This window comes from Carassius gibelio, chromosome B7, assembly GCF_023724105.1.
Source record: "Carassius gibelio isolate Cgi1373 ecotype wild population from Czech Republic chromosome B7, carGib1.2-hapl.c, whole genome shotgun sequence".
Classification (NCBI taxonomy): domain Eukaryota; kingdom Metazoa; phylum Chordata; class Actinopteri; order Cypriniformes; family Cyprinidae; genus Carassius; species Carassius gibelio.
In genome coordinates this window covers 10,244,732-10,263,014 of record NC_068402.1, presented here as the reverse complement: position 1 = coordinate 10,263,014, position 18,283 = coordinate 10,244,732, and positions in this window count along the sequence as shown.

Genomic DNA, 18,283 nt, shown 5'->3' with positions numbered 1-18,283 from the left:
CTGACTGTTCATGTAGCTCCTCTTAAATGCAGATCTGGGCTCAATTTTACAGTCATTCGTCCACTGATTAAATGTTCAGAGTCAGGTTAGCAGAGCTGATTCTGGAACAGCCTTTACCAGACAGTCAAGACAGAGCCCTAAGGGTCAAATTTCATCCTCCTCTCTGCAGAAAAACGTTATATATATATATATATATAAGTCCCACTGACCCCCAACACCTTCTTCATACACAACAGCAAAAAATGCAGAAAAAAGCGACACCCTATTTAATGGGTCTCCTCACTGATCCAAGTGTTTTCAGCTATACAGTATGCAATGATTTGTGCTACAGAGAGGCTTCTTATTTGAACAGGGCAAGCTTGAGGCTTCGTAATTGGTAGTCAAAATGCAGAGAGGGGCATCATTGGGTTAATATGCAAGAGAGAGAGAAAGCATGATATTATTAGCGACAATGCAAATTTACCCCTTATCTCCCTTCCACCATAGACAACAAGTTTTCTCACATGCAAATATTTCATACTAGAGAATTAAAATAGCTGTCAGCAAAGCCTCCATGTATGTATGTAAAAAAAAAAAAAAAAGCAAACAAATTCGCAAACATACACTCAGCTCAGTGGTTGGTGGTTGTTCTTATGACATGTAAGTGCAGTAAGAATTGAGTATAAATAGTTTTTTTTTTTATTTTGACAAAGATAATAACGACAAGAGGAATGCTGTGCATCATGATGATAATTTTAAAAACTCCTCTAAAGATTATCTTTGAGGTATGCAAGATATTAAAATATTTTTTTTTTGTAAAAGCTGAAGTTCTTAATTTGATTTCCACGTTTTCAGAACCATGTGTAATATTTTTTAAAACAGAAAAGTTCATAAAGAATATTGTTTTGAATAAAAACTAATCCACTGCTATACTCAGTTTAACCCAATTAAATTTTTTAGCAGAAAACAATTATAATGCAAGACATTAAAAATGTATTAAAGGGCCATGCACACAGTTTGTGCATTTAAAAACTTGAGATGCAGACCCTTTTTTTTTTTTTTTAAGTGTTTTACAAGTTCAGGCTCTTTCAGCTTGAACGACGTTACTTAAAAAAATTCTAGAAAGAAAACTGTTTTAAACAAATGTGAATGAACAATGCTAAACATAACTCATTTTTAACCCAGTTTTATTTAATTTTTATTTCAAAATTAAACTGAACACTGACAAATTTTCTAAAGTTTGTTTTCATCAAAACACAAACGATGATTTAAAAACAACTCTAAAAATGAACCCTGCAATTAAACCGGTGTCCTTCATGACTCCTTTCACCCTCTTTCTCATTTTCCTATCAATCTACACTTCACAATTAATTAAAATGAATTTTAAAAAACCCAATAAATAAAAGAATTTCATCAGGATGATCTGATATTGGACATGTCGTGATATTTGGCTGACAAATGTGTCATTTATCTGGAAAGTTGTACCAGTGTTCCCATGAAGTTGGTTACACTAAAGATGATATGCTTTGAAATGAAAGGTAAACTTCACAGGCAAATGATTATACTTTTCATAGCAGGTAAAACACCTCACACAAAAAATCTTTTGTTGCCTACCAGGAAATATTCTACAAGTGAAACTTCTTAAGTATCTGACAGTGGGTCTCACTTTAAGCACAGAAGAACTTCACATGAAACGTTTCTGCCTAATTTGTTCTAATCCTCATTCTAATGTTAATGAATTTGGATTGTTTTAATTGATCAACAGCAAGCCCAAGGTTAATAATTTGCATAAAACCCACCCAAACCATGTCCATATAAGGGCTTGCTGTGCATTATTTCCTTTCCCCTGACACTTTCTAAAGACACATTTCCACCTGAGACCCTCGAGCAATGCCAAGTGTACCATCCTCAAAACAAGTTCAAAAACACAGAGAAAGGTTTTTATACAGACCCAGATTGGAAACCTCTCATTAACCAGCTTTACACGCGTCTTTGCATCTTCTTGCAGTTCAACTAATAACTATCTATATACAGGTTATTTTTGTTTTTCATAAATTTAATTTTTGAACCAAGTTATTTCTGATTTTTTGTGAAAAATTGTATCTGTAGATTTCATGCACAAATTTGTGTGTACAGTACACACGGTTAATGAATGAGAACCAGTGTGATAAAAAAATGCTGTATATATTGATTACAAACCAAATTTTTGCTAATTCATGCAAGCACCTTACTAAAGATATATATATTTTTTAAACGTACTGTATGAACGTGAGTAAAATTATTTCAGATTTTTTTTACTAAGCCAATCACACTGAATAATGAATAAGTATTAATTAAATTATTGATGAAAACACTACAAAAATCTTTTTTTTGTTTGTTTTTTTGTTAGTGATAATGAAGATGAGTAACGCTGGGCATTGTGGTGATTACTTTACAAATGAAAACATACAGTTTATATAATATACGAACAATTATAATGCATCACACATTACACACAAAATGCATTTATTTTTGCATGTAAAAACATTATGTATATGACACTGAAAAAAAATAAGAAAAAAATAAGAGCGCAGCGTTCAAAAACTCATAGAGGTGAAAATTTATGAATTTCCCTTGAAATGTCGATTACTCGGAGTCACAGAGATTCAAATTTCAATTCATTCTAATCTATGCCATCTGATCCTAAACTCCAGCCTTGACTGTGACGGTGCACCCAGGTGGACTGGGGAGCAGAGCACATTGCTTCTGCTGGAAGCAGTATTCAAGGACTGGAGGTAAGAGGTTTAAAAGCAAAGCTCCCTGAAGCCAAACATCTGAGAGCTTGACTGATCGATCTGCTCTCCTGCCGCAGTGAGGGCTCTTGTGTGTTTGTGTGTGTGTGTGTGTGTTTGTGTGGGATTGCACTGGATGGCTAATCAGATTCTCTGGCTCATAGAAGATGAACTTGAATAGAATTATTTATTGCATGTAATCTTAAATTTAATTTAACAGAATAGTTCATTTAAAAATAAAAGAAATTCTGAACATTTACTGACCCTCAGGCCATCTGAGATGTAGATAAGTTTGTTGCGGAACATATTTGGAGGAATTTAGCATTACAACAATTGCCCAATGAATCCTCTGCAGTGAATGAGTGCCGTCAGAATGAGAGTCCAAACTGCAGTAAAAAACACCACAATAATCCACAAGCAATCCACATGAGTCCAATCCATCAATAAACATCTTGTGATGTGAAAAACTGTGTGTTTATGAAGAAACAAATCATTTTTACTTTAAACTGTCACATCTGGCCAAAATACAAGTTTATAACCAGAAAAAGCCCATCCCCTGTTGTCCTCTTACATCAAAATCCACCGACATAAAACATGTTTTGGACTGTTTGTGCTTGTACTGTAAATGGTGCATATTTCTCTCCTGATTCAGATTAAATAATTGTAATTTTTTTTAGAAAGAAATATAATTGATAATGGACTTGTATTTGAGCCGGAATCAAATGTCTGAAGTTAAAAAGATCTTGACGGATTTGTTTATTACAAACAATCAGTTTTTCACTTTATAAGGTGTCAATTGATGAACTGGAGTTGTTCGTATTATTGTGATGTCTTTATCAGATGTTTGGACAGACGGCACCCATTCACTGCAGAGGATCAACTGGTGAGCAGGTGATGTAATGCTATACTTCTCCAAATCTCTGTTGATAAAGAAACTAACTCATCTGCAACTCGGATGGCGTGAAGGTGTTAACTTTCGACAAACACCACGGTCTGATATTAATGCATACACAACAACTGAATAATCTGAGAAAAGCTGTCACAAGGAGCACTGAATGAAAGTCTTGTATGAAAATGCTGAGCTTCAGCAATATCTTAACCTAGTACACTCAAAATAAGGATTCCACCCTTTTCCCAGTTCAGCCACCATGTCCAGTCTAAGTAATCCTCTCAGACTGCAGATTATAGTATATTATGTGGGGCACCTATGGGTAAACCATCCTATTTAATCTCTATAGGGGCGATACATCTGAATGTTCTTAACCCAAGGAAGGAAACTTGCATACGTCACTATTTATGTGTTTGGATGAGATTTGCAATAGCTGTATTAGATTAAAAATACCTGATTTGCTCTCACCCTGTTTAACTTGCTAATGCCCTAGGAAGAACTCTGGCCTCACTGAGGTAAAGTGTTTTTTTGTTTTTTTTACTCTCACATGTGAATGGGTCACTACATTATCTCAAATTGTCCACAGCAGAATTTATATAGAAGAGACTGTCCTAGTTTCTCTTCTGACAGAAAAATAATGGAATAAAGAGAGAGAGGGCCAAACACATTAAATGTATCTGAGCAAGAGTGGGGGGGCACCTTCCACACAGGTTTCTGGGGCAGACGTTGGTTCATCCATGAATCGCCAGTTCTTCTTGCCACTAAGGACCATTTGCACTTCCTGAAGAATGGGAGAGTGCTTAGAGAAAGACAGAAGAGAAGTAAGAGAAAAGAGAAAGAAGAAGACCTGTAAATAGCGAAATCCTCTGCAGGCACACTGTGGTGTAATTTGGTTTGCTCGCCTAGGACAGACTCACTAGTGCAAGAAGAGAAAATGAGATTAAACAACATGTACTATTAAATCTGACTACACGGGGGTTTATTCAGTGCAGACACCAAATGCCGCCTTTTTCCTATCCAGGACTCAAAGGAAAGGGCAAAAACGTTTATCTAGCTTGAATTGAGTTTGCTTTGTCGTCTGACCTGATTTCAGTTAGCTGAATCCATGTGCACAGACACACATGTTCACAATAAGGGTGTGTTTGCCTAACACCCTCATTCTGGAAATCTGCTGATCTGCTGAAGCAATAAGAAAAATGTAATCCGGTTGTGCAGAATGGACAAGAGAGTGAGAAATAGCAAAAAATACATATGATATATTTAGTAAAAATTACAATTACATATATTTTGTAAAAATTAGTTACATTGCAAGACAGAGTAAAAAATAATAATACAATAACTCAATATGACAGAAACAATAACAACAGTATATTTGATCAGATAGATACACAGACAAATAAAATTATATAATATAATATCATTACAGTAGCAAAAAATATTTACTATATATACACACACACACACACACACACAAAAGATGCAAATATTATTAAATTATATTATTATACCATAATAATTTTATTATAAAACCTGATTTTAAATAGGATTTCTATTTGCTACTAATATTATATTATATTATTTATTTATTATTATATTTGGATCTAGACTTTTCTGCATTATTTACTCATTTTTCTTTTGTTGCGGTTTTTGCACTGTGGTATGGCAGCATTGTATGCAGCTTCTTCATTCCTGACTGCTGACAACTTTCTTTACTGTTTACTAATCAATTCTCATTCCCTCTCACTGTCTGTTTCTTTCTTCCTCAGGCAAGATGACATTAATTGATGAAAAATATAAACCAGTTCCAGCTTCTTCTTTTTTTTTTAAGCTGATCACTGTCCATATCCCATCTTTTAGCATGCTAACACGGCAGCCAACCTCAGTGTGAAAGCATGATCTCTTATCTGCAGAACACCACGGCTACCTCTGGCCAAACACGCTATGTGTCACACAGACCACAAAGACCACTACAATCCCCAAAGCCATCCTTTCTACCTGAATAATGGCAGTGAAAAACAATGACCCAGCACATGCTAAAACAATAGCAGCTTCAACTGTCATTCTCAAAGTGAAACCCAGAATCCCAGGGTCCCCCAGGGTGAAAGCCAGACCCTCCTGCCTGGCTGAAGATAACAATTGTGACAAGCTCCAGTAAACCTGTGCCCTGCAGAGGGACAACACAATCTAGCATGCCTCTCACCAGCATATACAAATAAAGAAGGAGTTTAACATGTAAGACATGCAATATTTATCAATGTACACATGATGGTGCTCCTCAAGAATGTGATTGTTTCACCATATTGTTTTGTTATTGACCGGCTTGTCATAATATGTTATCTCGCTGACTACATCTAAATCATGTGACATTGTGTTGTCTTGCCACATGCTTCCGGTTCTTTATCCATTTGTTGCCTTCCTAGAGCTCCTTGCTTCTCCTTTTCACCCTGTCTCTCTCTCTTTTCTTTTGTGTTTCCATATCTGTTTCCCTCCTTCTCTATCAGCTCCCAGCAGGGGCATGACAGGTCTCCGGGAGCGGCTGAGAGATTTAAGTTGCTTTGCTTTGTCTCAAATATTTTATTCTGAAATCCCGCAGATAGCATCCTACTTCTAACAGAAGTTAATTGACTGTGACTTTTTGATGTTTGAGGTTTTCACAAATAGGATATAGCAGAACCTTTCTGGAGATATTGCAGATTAAAATCAGGTCTCAACAGTGTTTACACAAATTGGATATTCCGCTTTTGTAAAGCCTCCATGGTACATGGATTTGTTGATCTAAGATATACTTTTGGTATTTGTGCGACATAGCACGAGTATGACTCACTCAGAGGAAAAAATGGTCAGAATCATGAAAGCTTGAAACAACACTGAAAACATGTGCATACAAGCTTACACAAACACTCTTTTAAAAACATTCATCTAAGTGCAAAAGAACCGGTGCAGGCTTAGATTTGGGTGCATTGTGTAGAAACAAAGGCTTTTGATGCTCTTCAGATGGTGTGATCCAGCTGCTGGCTTCATACATACTGTAAGTGAGGAAGGTGAATCCCTGAATCTTGGTAAGAGACTGTCAAGACATGGGAGGTTGTGACAGGAAAGGAGGTTACAAAAGGAATCACTCTACCCTGCTGAAACACATTCCGAATTTCAGTCAATCCACAAGTAATTATGGGCAAGTGTCAACTGGATTTGCCTGGTTTTGTATATGAGATAAAATGGCGCATACCAGATCTTATAATCTTTCGTGATAATCTCTTATCTCTGACTTATTTTACTCTTGGAATTGGTTAGAATATGAGTTGTTTGATGTAATTGTGGGTTCTTGTGTTCACTGATGAAGGCATATACTGTATATTGACTGATACTTGCAAACCATGATCGGCTATGTACGTCTTTTTTGGTGATGGGACAACATTGTCTCAGACATCATTTAAACAGGACCTATACTGCTCTTATAACCTCTACATTTTATTTTGATTTTAATTATTTTGAATTCAGCCTATTAGAATGATTTCTGAAAGATCATGTGACATTCAAGACTTTAGAAACGGTGGATGAAATATATTATATAAAAAAAAAAATATTGGAACAGAAACCTGTTTTGTTTCTATTTTTTTTTTTTTTTTTTTTTTTTTTTTGTTTATCGTAATGTTGTTTTCAGAACATTGTGAGAGCAAAAAAACACGTATTATTACCACACAACATGTATTATTGCAGAACCTGATTTTACCAAGTGAGACATGTTCCTGGGACAACATTGTGATTAACCAATCAGATTTGAAGAACCAGTTTATAGATTTTGTGAAGTTTACGCTTAAAATCACTGTTTGTTGCTTGTACATCAGTTGTACATCTATCATTTCCTCTGATTTTAGGGATTACTCATGGTTAGGTTTAGGTTTAAGTGTAGCGAAATGGTCAAGAATATATTTTTGGAGTAAAATGTTGTTCCAGGGTCAACAAAATATGTTGACCTAGGAACACATCTAACTCAGCAAAATCAGGAAGTGCTGTATTATTACCATATATCTTTAATCATTGTTACAGTATTAAATGCTTTTTAATAGACCTACAGTAACTGAACGGGAAGCTTATAAAGCAGTTTCGTTATATAACACGTTAAACCTACACCACAGTGTGCTGCGATGTCAACTACTCTGAGATGATCTTTGAAGAATGGAACAATCCAAGACCAAGTCAAATAATCAATAATTATTTGATTTAATGTCAATAATTAAATCAAGATAACTCCATAATCAGCATTCAAAGAACAGACACTCTTCAGTATTGTTGACTGTTTGTCAGATTCATGGTTCTTGCTGCCACCCTATTCACTGGCAAAGTCTACAGTAGATGCGAATCTCACAACTCATTTACATTTAGATTTAAATTGTAACCAAGCAACTTCTGCAGGCAACACCCAGTCGACTTCTCCTAGTAATAATTTACAAATCAAGGTTATATAAGCAGCATGCATACTTTTTTCGCATAGCAATCAAAGCAGCAGTGCAAATAACCCAACAGAGTCACAGATGGTTTGTTGTATCGGCTGAATGATTCTAACCCTAATTGTCAGACTCGGTTAGGAAAAACAGTTTAGGCACAAGTCTAATATATATTATTCATGTATGAAAGGTTTTTTGCAATCGGGTCTAGGGAGTTAAAAGTTTTATGTTTGTTCCCCAACCAAACTTAGGAGCACATACATACAAGTCCAAACATTCGATGTGTGCAATCGCATGTTTCACAGTGAAAACTGATAGTGACCTGTATGAATATTCTATCAAGATTCTCTATAATGCACCGTCCAACTGTTGTCAATCTGCCTCTGAATATCATTACTTAGAGTTTAAGCATGAATGCAGTTGATTTTTAATTCATTTCAATCAGAAAGTGCAGTAAATTTGTTGTGACAGTGAACACCAATGGACACTCAAAGGTAAGCTATAGAAGGTAAGCCAAACAAGAGTCTTCCCATGTTAATCACAACTAGGAAATGACTAATGAAAATGTTATTGCTGAAAGCATCTATGATAATGAAGAAAAGGCAAAACATGATGTTTACTAAACTACTTTAATTATAAAATTTAGTATATTATTAATTATGTCTGACAGCCATTGATAGTTTTCACAAAAGTGTAAAACTAACGAAATAAAATAAATGAAAAGTTTAAATATTTGTACATATGGTTCATGATAATTAACGAATATGAAGGCAAAAGCTGCTGATTTGATTGATTCTTGCCTCTTCTTACCAAACAGAAGAGCACAAAAACAGACTTGAACAAACAAGTTTCTGTCTCATTCAAGTCTCATTCTCGTCAGTGAAATATTCACTGCAGTCCATCTGGACAACATCCTAAAAGCTAGCTCTTCAAACAGCCTGTGGCAGCCTGTATGACGGGAGGCAGAAGTGAGAGCAGGAAAAAAAATAAGAGACACAAAGAAAGCAAGACAATTCCAGTCTAAGTTCCCTCAGGTGCCCATGGGAATCTTTACTGGTGTGTTGGAAGCATAAAACTGAGATTTTCCTGAGAGGGATCTATGCTGTATGAGGGTTCTCTACAAAACCTATAGCTCTCACTGACAGGTGTAAAACAAAAGGACAAAACTCCATACTCCAGCCATGATCTAATGTCAGGACTCGAACGATGAACGTGTCATTTTTCAGTTATTTATTTAACTTATTGACAATTGCAATTTAAAAAGAGAGTTTTTTTTAATCTCCATTACAATTACATTTACACTTAAGAACGTAATGTATTCAATGCAGGACTTGTGTTTAAAAAAAGTGTTGTATTTAAATTGGTGATAGAAAAATAGATTTTTATTTCAAATAAATGTTATTCTTTCATAAATATATATCAGTGCTGTCAAAAGATTAATCACGATGAATCACATCCAAAACAAAAGTTTTTGTTTACATTAGATGTGTGTGTATTGTGTATATTTATAATGTATATATATATAAATACACACACATACAGTATATATTTTGAAAATATTTCTATGCATTTACATGTATACAATAATATTCATATCATTTATATATTATATACAAATACAGCATATTTTTCTGAAATATATACATGTGTATGTATTTATGCACTATATACATAATGAATATACACAGTACAAACCTATATTATGTAAACAAAACTTTTATTTTGGATGCAATTAATCGCAATTAATCATTTGACAGCCAATTATGTGTGTGTGTGTGTGTGTGTGTGTGTGTTTCAAATAATGCCATTCTTAAACCCGTTTTCATTTTTTCCCCAAAATATTAAATAAAAGCAAAACATATGGCAAATCAACAGTTTTCAAAATTGATAACTGATGTTACTTCATCTTCAAATCAGCACATTAGAATGCTGAAAAGGAATAAATAACATGTAGAACATACTTGCTCACATAAAAATAACTTAACACTTCTTCACTTCCCATTAAAAAGTAGCTGTCCCTGTGCCCAAATATGCCTACTACTCTGTAAAACAGTGTGTGAAAAGCAGTTTGTCAAACGAATAGCCTGTCTGAATTTGCAGTACTAATAAACCAGTGGGACAGGAAATGGTCAGGAACAGTAACACGGCTCATGTAAAAGGTCATTATGTAGTACTGTATTCATATGCAAACCTACTTTTTTAATGGTCACAAAGCAAGTTCTTCATCAGATGTAGACATGACACAATTCAGATGCAGCAAATGTAATGTTACTTCTTATAATAATAAGCATTTCAATATTACAGCATGTTACTTTTATAAATAACATGCCAAGCACTGTGAATGGTTGTGTTTATGTGTCTAAACAGGCAATTCCAGACTGCTGCTGAGATACAATAAGTAATATCTTGCTACGGAAACTATGCCTGCCCACACATCCTCTCAAGAATTCAGCAATATCACCTCACAACACCGTGAAAGTGAAGCTATTAAAGCTGTGTCTACCGGCAGCGATCCAGAGTGTTGGACTCTTCTAATCTAACACATTAGAGTGATTTCAGCAGGGCGTTTGATCCACCTGTGTCAGAGTGGTGCTAGTCCAAGTGCCAGGAAATGTCTTGAGATTACCTACCGTCACTCATTAATTATGCGGTTCATTGCAAACTGGGAAACGTGATTCCCTGCATTGATTTCGGTTTGTATGGTGGGAGAAGTATTTTTGCGGTTTGCTATTTTAGTTCTTATATTGACTCAAGGTTTCTTCTGGATCAGTGTAAATAAACAGGTGTTGGAAAACTGATTCCAGCCAAGAAAGAAGCCAAAAGTATTGACATGCTTACTGGACAGCAGAATAAGGCCTGCCATTAACATAATGGAAATCTGATTTACAAGTCTATAGTTAGTGGCCAAGATATACACACAGAAAGCATGCTGTGAACACACTCATAGAAACGCTGCACACACACAGGGCACTGAGAGCTTGACATGGTAGCCCATAATTGGACAGGACACAAAGGTCATGGCCAAAAATCTGAAATGCATTGGACAAAAACCCGGACTGTAATCCTACAGCCAAAATAACCTCGATTCTTCTTTTTCCTTTGCCTCTGCTCTTTCTCTTCTCTTTCTGACTTTTCCCCTACTGACTCCTGCTGCACTTCTACTGCTAAAACATTGTGTTAAGACCTTAATTCATCTCTTTTAATAGGGATGGATAATATATCAACACTGATGTTTACTGGAAAAAAATAACACTGAAAAACCAATGTTGCCAACTAATTTTCAAGTTGCTAAAGGAAGGTTGATTTGTTGCTTAAAGATGCTAAATGACTTGCACGATGACGTCATTACATAATCACGACACAAAATTGTCACTGCATCTATATAACATTTTATATGTCTTAATTTAGATTTGTTCGTAAAATAATATAAATGCATAATATAAGATTCAAATGTAAATAACTATTTTTAAATACATTACAATTTTGGAAATGTACATATTTTTTAATTTAGTAAATAAAGTAAAGAAAGTAAAACTACAGATTCTGAACAGTTATAGTTTTAAGCAGTGTATTAGTAGTAAGTGTGCTAAACTCTAATATTAGTCTGTAAAATAGGGCACAATCTACTAAAGAATTTTCTGTATTGATTTTTCCACAGGTTTTTTATTTTTATTTTTTATCTGCATCAATTAAGCATTTTTCTTACAATGTTTTATAAATGAACAATTATTAAATGACTTAGTTGTTTTATTATGATGTAATATTTTAATAAATTGTATATTATTAGTTAGGAAAATCATATAATACTATAATTTTTCATTCATGTTTCAATTAATAAAGTACTGTATAGCCTAACATGCTTTTAAAGCTTTCCCTGTGGAGTTTATTTGTTTACATTTAGTCTTGACAGACAAACATGGAATGCATTTTCTTTCCCATTAAGGTATGCAACATCATGACAAACACTGATAATGAATGATATGGGGAAAAAAAAATATTGTGATAATATTTTTGGCCATACTGTCCAGCCCTTCATTTAACCTGATGAGTGACATCAGTCGCCTGTTTCAAACAGATGTTATTTTGAAAAATACTTAATCCATGTCCTTCTCACAGAGCATTACAAGTGTTGCAGTGTTCAGTAAGTGATATATTCAAAGTTAACCAGTGCTTAAAGTAATCCTATGTTCGATATAATGATGTATCATCAGAGATTTGACGTTACGCGTCATAAAACTGGCCCTGTATCGATATTATTGCACCTGTGCAGTAGTGGACTGTGCTTAATTTGAATATAAGAACAATGTTTAAAATTAAGATTAAGAGTGTGAGGTTGCTAACAAGTAATGTATAGAGCATAATTTGTACGCTACAACAAGGTTTAATCTGGCCGCAGGGGAACACAACTGGGTTGCCTGATAAAAAGACACCTAATTCCCACTTGCACAATACGGAAATATCTGCTAAATTTGTACATTATCTCAGCAATTAAGCAATTTAGTTGATCAAATTATGTGGCCTCTGAATCGTGATATGTATCGTATCGTATCATGACTTTGCTGTTGATACACAGAGCTAATTTAAAGTAGTGGTTTCCTTTTGATGTTATGGCAGCCATTGATCTGCATGAATGTGATGATGTACGTGAAATGAAAATTTCACAGGTTAAAAGCATCTGACTGCAAAGATTTCATCTGCATGGAAGCACTGCTCTGAAACACAGGTCAGAGTGAAATGTATTGAGAGGATGAAAAGGGGGAGAGAATGCTCACCAGCCATTCTGTGCAGTCAAACATCTCAAGGTCGGTGGCTGAGAGTAAACTGGAGAGCTGCAGGGCAACAAAGGCCACAGGTAACACAGGTTACATCACTCAACAACTGTAATAATCCTCACAATCACACAAATGATTGTGAGTACATGATCTGATGATTACTATGCGGAAAGATTATTTCAGGTCACTCCAGGCTGTTGAGTCAAACTTCTGTTCTCAAAGAAACCATTCACTCTTAAAAATACACATTCTTCACTGGCATTCATGGTTCCATGAAGAACCTTGAACATCCACGGAAACTTCACAATCCACAAAAGGTTCCTGATAGTAAAAAAAAAAGGGCTTCTTTTGATTATTAAAATGTTCTTCACACTAAGAAAAAATGGTTCTTTTATCAACTGTTCACTAAAAGGTTCTATGAGGAACCAAAAATGGCATTGCTGTGAAAACACCCTTTTGGAAGCTTTATTTTTAAGATTCTCTCTTACTGTTCCAAAAGAGCTTTGCTGATTGGCTAAATTAAATTTCCAGTCTAATCTTACTGGTTGGGAGGCTGGAATATGGAGTTCCTGTGATGTTAACACAACAAGTTTAGTACAGATGCTTTAAATTGATTAAAAGTGAGGGTAAAAACTTCAACATTGTTACAAAAGATTTCTATTTCACATAAAAGCTCTTAAACTAATTCCAGAGCACTAAATAAGCATATTAAAATGATTTCTAAAGAATCATGTGACACTGAAGAAATTCAGCTTTGCCATCACAGAAATAAATGACATTTGAAAATGTATTAAAATAGAAAACCGTTATTAAAAATTTTAACTATATTGTATATTACTGTTTTTACTGTATTTCTTATCAAATAAATGTGGCCTTGGATAGCATAAGTTCAAAAACTTAAAAAAAAAAAATTCCTACCCCAAACTTGAATGCTAGTATACTTAAATCACAGATCGCATGCAAGCTATGCAAATTAGTTTACAGTTCACTTACAGCCATAATCCTTTGAATTGGAATGCCAAAGCAGGTCTTTCCGGTTCACAAAGTTTATGATCTGTAACACTGAATTAATTTCAATTGAATAAAAAATAATTCCTTGCTATGAAAATCCCCAGGAGTGCCATTTACACTCAGAGAGAGAGAGTTTAAAAGTACCTCACAATCGCTGCAACATCGCTCTGCTGAATACGTTATGTAGTTGAACTGAGAAGCTCTCAACCACATTCCTCCTTGAGCAAATGTTCCATATAATTTTATACACCTTGAATCAGTGGAAAGCCACACAAATAGGATGAGAGAAGCTAGGCTAAATACTCAAACTGCTTCACACATTCGGGAATGAGAGAGTAACCAAGCATACCTGCCGCAGCTGAGAACAATCACAAGCCGCACCGTCTGGGATCTCGCTTATACGCTACAGACAGCATACTAATGCAGAAGTAAACCAAGGATTGCGGTTGTGCCAAAGTCCAGGATCAGTTCTGGCCTTCCTATAGGTTGAGGAAAGCAATTATATGCAGGATCTAAAGAGGTTATGGTTTTAGATCAGCACATTTACTCGGGGAATGCAGACAGATGCCTGACAGACAGGACTTTTTGTAAAAGGGAGAAAGAAAGAGAGAAGTAAAAAAAATGTGGAATAGGAATACAAAATGCTTCCTCAAATTAGTCTCTCCTGTTTAAATAAATCATACAGAGTACATCCGGTTACAAATTTGAATAAATTGGTTCTCATTCAATAGGCCACTCGGCAGAGGTGAGTAATCAATACAAATATCCATATCCTAATAAGCTAATCAATAATACTTATGGCAGTTTATTCAGACTAAGGAAGCTCAGATAACTGTTGTGATGTTAGTTTCCAAGTACGGAGTACGGACATCACCAAAATGATTCATTTATAGTTGTTGTATTCCTGAGGGCTCTCATTAGGGTACAACTAACCAGAGGGAAGGTGGACAACATTGCAAAATGGCTCTTGTAATAACAGTAAGGTTGAAATGAAAAGAGAAGAGCTATGAATGACAAAAAATAATGAAATAATGATAAAAATGTATGAAAGGACAGTCTTGTCCTTTTACAGTTTTTTTTTTTTTTTTTTTTTTTTTTTTACAATTGCTGTGACATTTTTTTCAATACTTCTAACAATTTTCCTAAACTCTTAATGCACCAACACACCTACAACACAATTGACAAAACAGACTCAAAATCACACATTGCAAACTAAACTCGGACACTAATTTTCAAATTACAATAATACACTAACATAGTACACTACATCTACCAAAACACTGCATAACACCAACACATGTTCTCTTTCATCAGGAACATTTAGTCAATCATAGCACAATATCATAAAAACACTAACATCAAATGGAATGACAGAATCTGCATTATTTTAGGTGTCAGGTCTGACCTTATACAATAGACAGAATATTGCTTCATCATAGATTGTGTTTTACACTACAGTTTCTTTTTCTTTTTGGGTTTAGTAAATGCATGTATTTTGTTTATTTTGCTGCAGAAATTCAATACAAAAATCGAATGACCCATCTCAGAGACATACAGTGTGAAAGCATTCGAAATTTTTAATTAAAATTACAATGTTTTGGTCTTGGTTGAGCTTGTGTGTAAACAAAGTTCAAGCATTTCAAATGTGTGTTAACTCTAAGCAGTTTATGTCAAAGCAACTAGAAATGTCTTAATTGTATAGCCTACACAGATGGATTTCGTGAAAACTGTCATAGCAATCGTAAAAATCTGTACTATCATATTCATGCTCTCACCTGAGGTTAAACTGCAATTATCTAATGATGAAATTCAGAAAAATGGTCAAGCCCTTGAGACACTGATGGCCAGAGAAAGGGAAGGAAGTAGAAGAGAGAAAGAGAGAGAATGAATTAAGAAATATGCTACCTGCTAATTTTCAGTGAAGAGGCTTTCATTATTGAAATAATCAGTGCTGATATATGTCCCTTTCTGCACAATTCTTTATTAAAATAAATAAAAAGACTGAATGTCACAGCCATTATCATAAAACCTCATTCCACCCTCCACTAGCCTAAAGTATAAGAGGTTTAATAAATCACCATTTATTGTGTGATTCATCAACTATTTCACAGAAACCAAGAGCTCAAAAGGTTTTCACACAACCTTGTAATGGACATTTTGTTTTTCTTAGAATCCATTAGCAGTCACACCACAGACAAGCTCATATAGGAGTCCATTTGCTATGTATGTATTGTATACTGACCATTAATTTGCCTTTCAGAGACCAGCATTGTAAAGGAAAAGAAAAAGTCCTGACGTTACTGTTTAAGGACACAATGGGATATAGATGTCAGAGCTGCTCTAATAAACTTAATTATTTACAAAAAAAAGAAAAGAAAAGAAAGAACATCTCTGCCTTTCATGTACACTCTAAAAAAAGATCCCCTAAAGGCATAATCAATATTTTAACACAATGTTCCACAATAACGCATTTTAGTCAGCTATATGTCATTTAAACACTCTCAATACAATGTAACAAGTAATAACATGAAACATTAGCAAGAAGGGTAAGTGTTTTTTTTGGCTCGTAATAATAGCAAAACTCTTTCTGGTTCCAAACAGAAGTGTTTTTATGAGGTTCCATAAAGAATCACCCTTTCAAAGTGCCATAAGGAACCTTAATGGAGTTAAGTATAATATCAATGGAATAAATAACATTTAATCAATATTTTAATTAATATTAGTATATTTATAATATTAATGTTGTTTTTCTCCCTTCTGTCTGCATGGTCTTATAATGTTTTGTAGAATATAAAAGATTTTACATGAATTTTTTTTTTTTTTTTTTTTAAATCTATGTAATGAAGACCAAGTTCCAGTGAAATACTGCATCTTCCCAATCATCTATGAATGATGCCTTTAAGCCTACCAGATTGATGTAACTGAGTGGCATTTTCTCTCTTCAGATGATGAGGTTAGGGGCTATGACAGCATCTGAAGTACACAATTGACCTTTCGCAAATTCCCACCCCCCTTCATTAATGTAACGTTGGACAAACCATGGCGCTCTCACGCCACACATCATGTTGTCACATAGTGGAAAATACATCACAGTGCAAAAAGGACACTGACAACACACAGACATATACAAGAGACAGAAGGTTAAAGTCTCAGCATTCAAATTTAGACATTTTCTAAGAAATGTAAACAATATATACATTTTTTTGGCTCTTTAATGTGTTGTGACAGATCACTGTAGTGTCTCAGTTCAAGTGGCACATGAACCGATCATCTCCTGTCTGATTTGTTTGTCTGACAAAATGGCAGATTTGGCATTATGATTGGTCAGATCGCCTGTCAGTCAAACTCCAGGCGAAGGGTCAACTGAGTTTAGAGTGACTGTGATTCTCATGAAATTTGGATGAAATGCATGAGGTGAAAAATAAAATGGATGAGACGGAGGAAAGTACTTTTTGTACTGGTTCACTATTACAAAAGAAAAGGGTATGAACAAAAAAATCACAACATATGTTGGACATGATCATTAGGTTATAAAGAGGAGCAATTTTCTATGCAATTCAAATAATAACCTGCCATTGAGATGGTAAGCAACTTGTTCTCCAGTGCCTTAGGGCAAAATTAGCCATTGTAAATGGACAGTATGTAAGCCCTTGACAATGTCAAAAGTTGCAAAGTCATAGGATAGCTTTGATGTTTTTTTGTGATTAAGTGTAATGTATAATCCCAAATAATAATAATAATAATAATAATAATAATAATAATAATAATAATAATAATAAATTGGTTACTTCGTATTCTCTGTCAGAGAAATAAAATTTATTGAACAGAGCTGGTCACACTTACATGTTTTACTTTCATCTATCATTGATAGAAAACAAAATAAAAATTTGAAGTTAAAATATATAGACATTTTGTCTATAAATTTGCACTATGGGTGTCCCGAGTTCGAATCAGAGTTAGAAAAAATAAAAAATCATAGAAATGTACCTGTCAAGAGAGTGTTGACTGTTTTTGTAGTAGGATAGCTGAGCTCCAGAAAATAAATAATTAGGAGACTTCAACTGTAACAGATGGTTACATGGTTTTTCAGTACAACATGGCTCTGAATAGAAATGTTACTACATGTTAAGAACCTTTCTAAAACATCCCTTTTGAGAGTGTATAAACCAAGCCACTTTTTATTATCTCAGTGTCAGAAATTTGCTTAATTTCTTTCTAATTCCTTTCTAGAATTCTTCCCACACTCCTTAAATAAATAATTTAAAAGGAAAAACTCATCAAACAGCCAAATAAGAATAAACAACTCCCCAGATTTAACGAAGTAAGAAATGATTAACCAACATAATAGGAGCATATGCTGCATTTGATAAATGATACTGACACTCTTTAATTTACTTTATGATAAAAATGACTTCA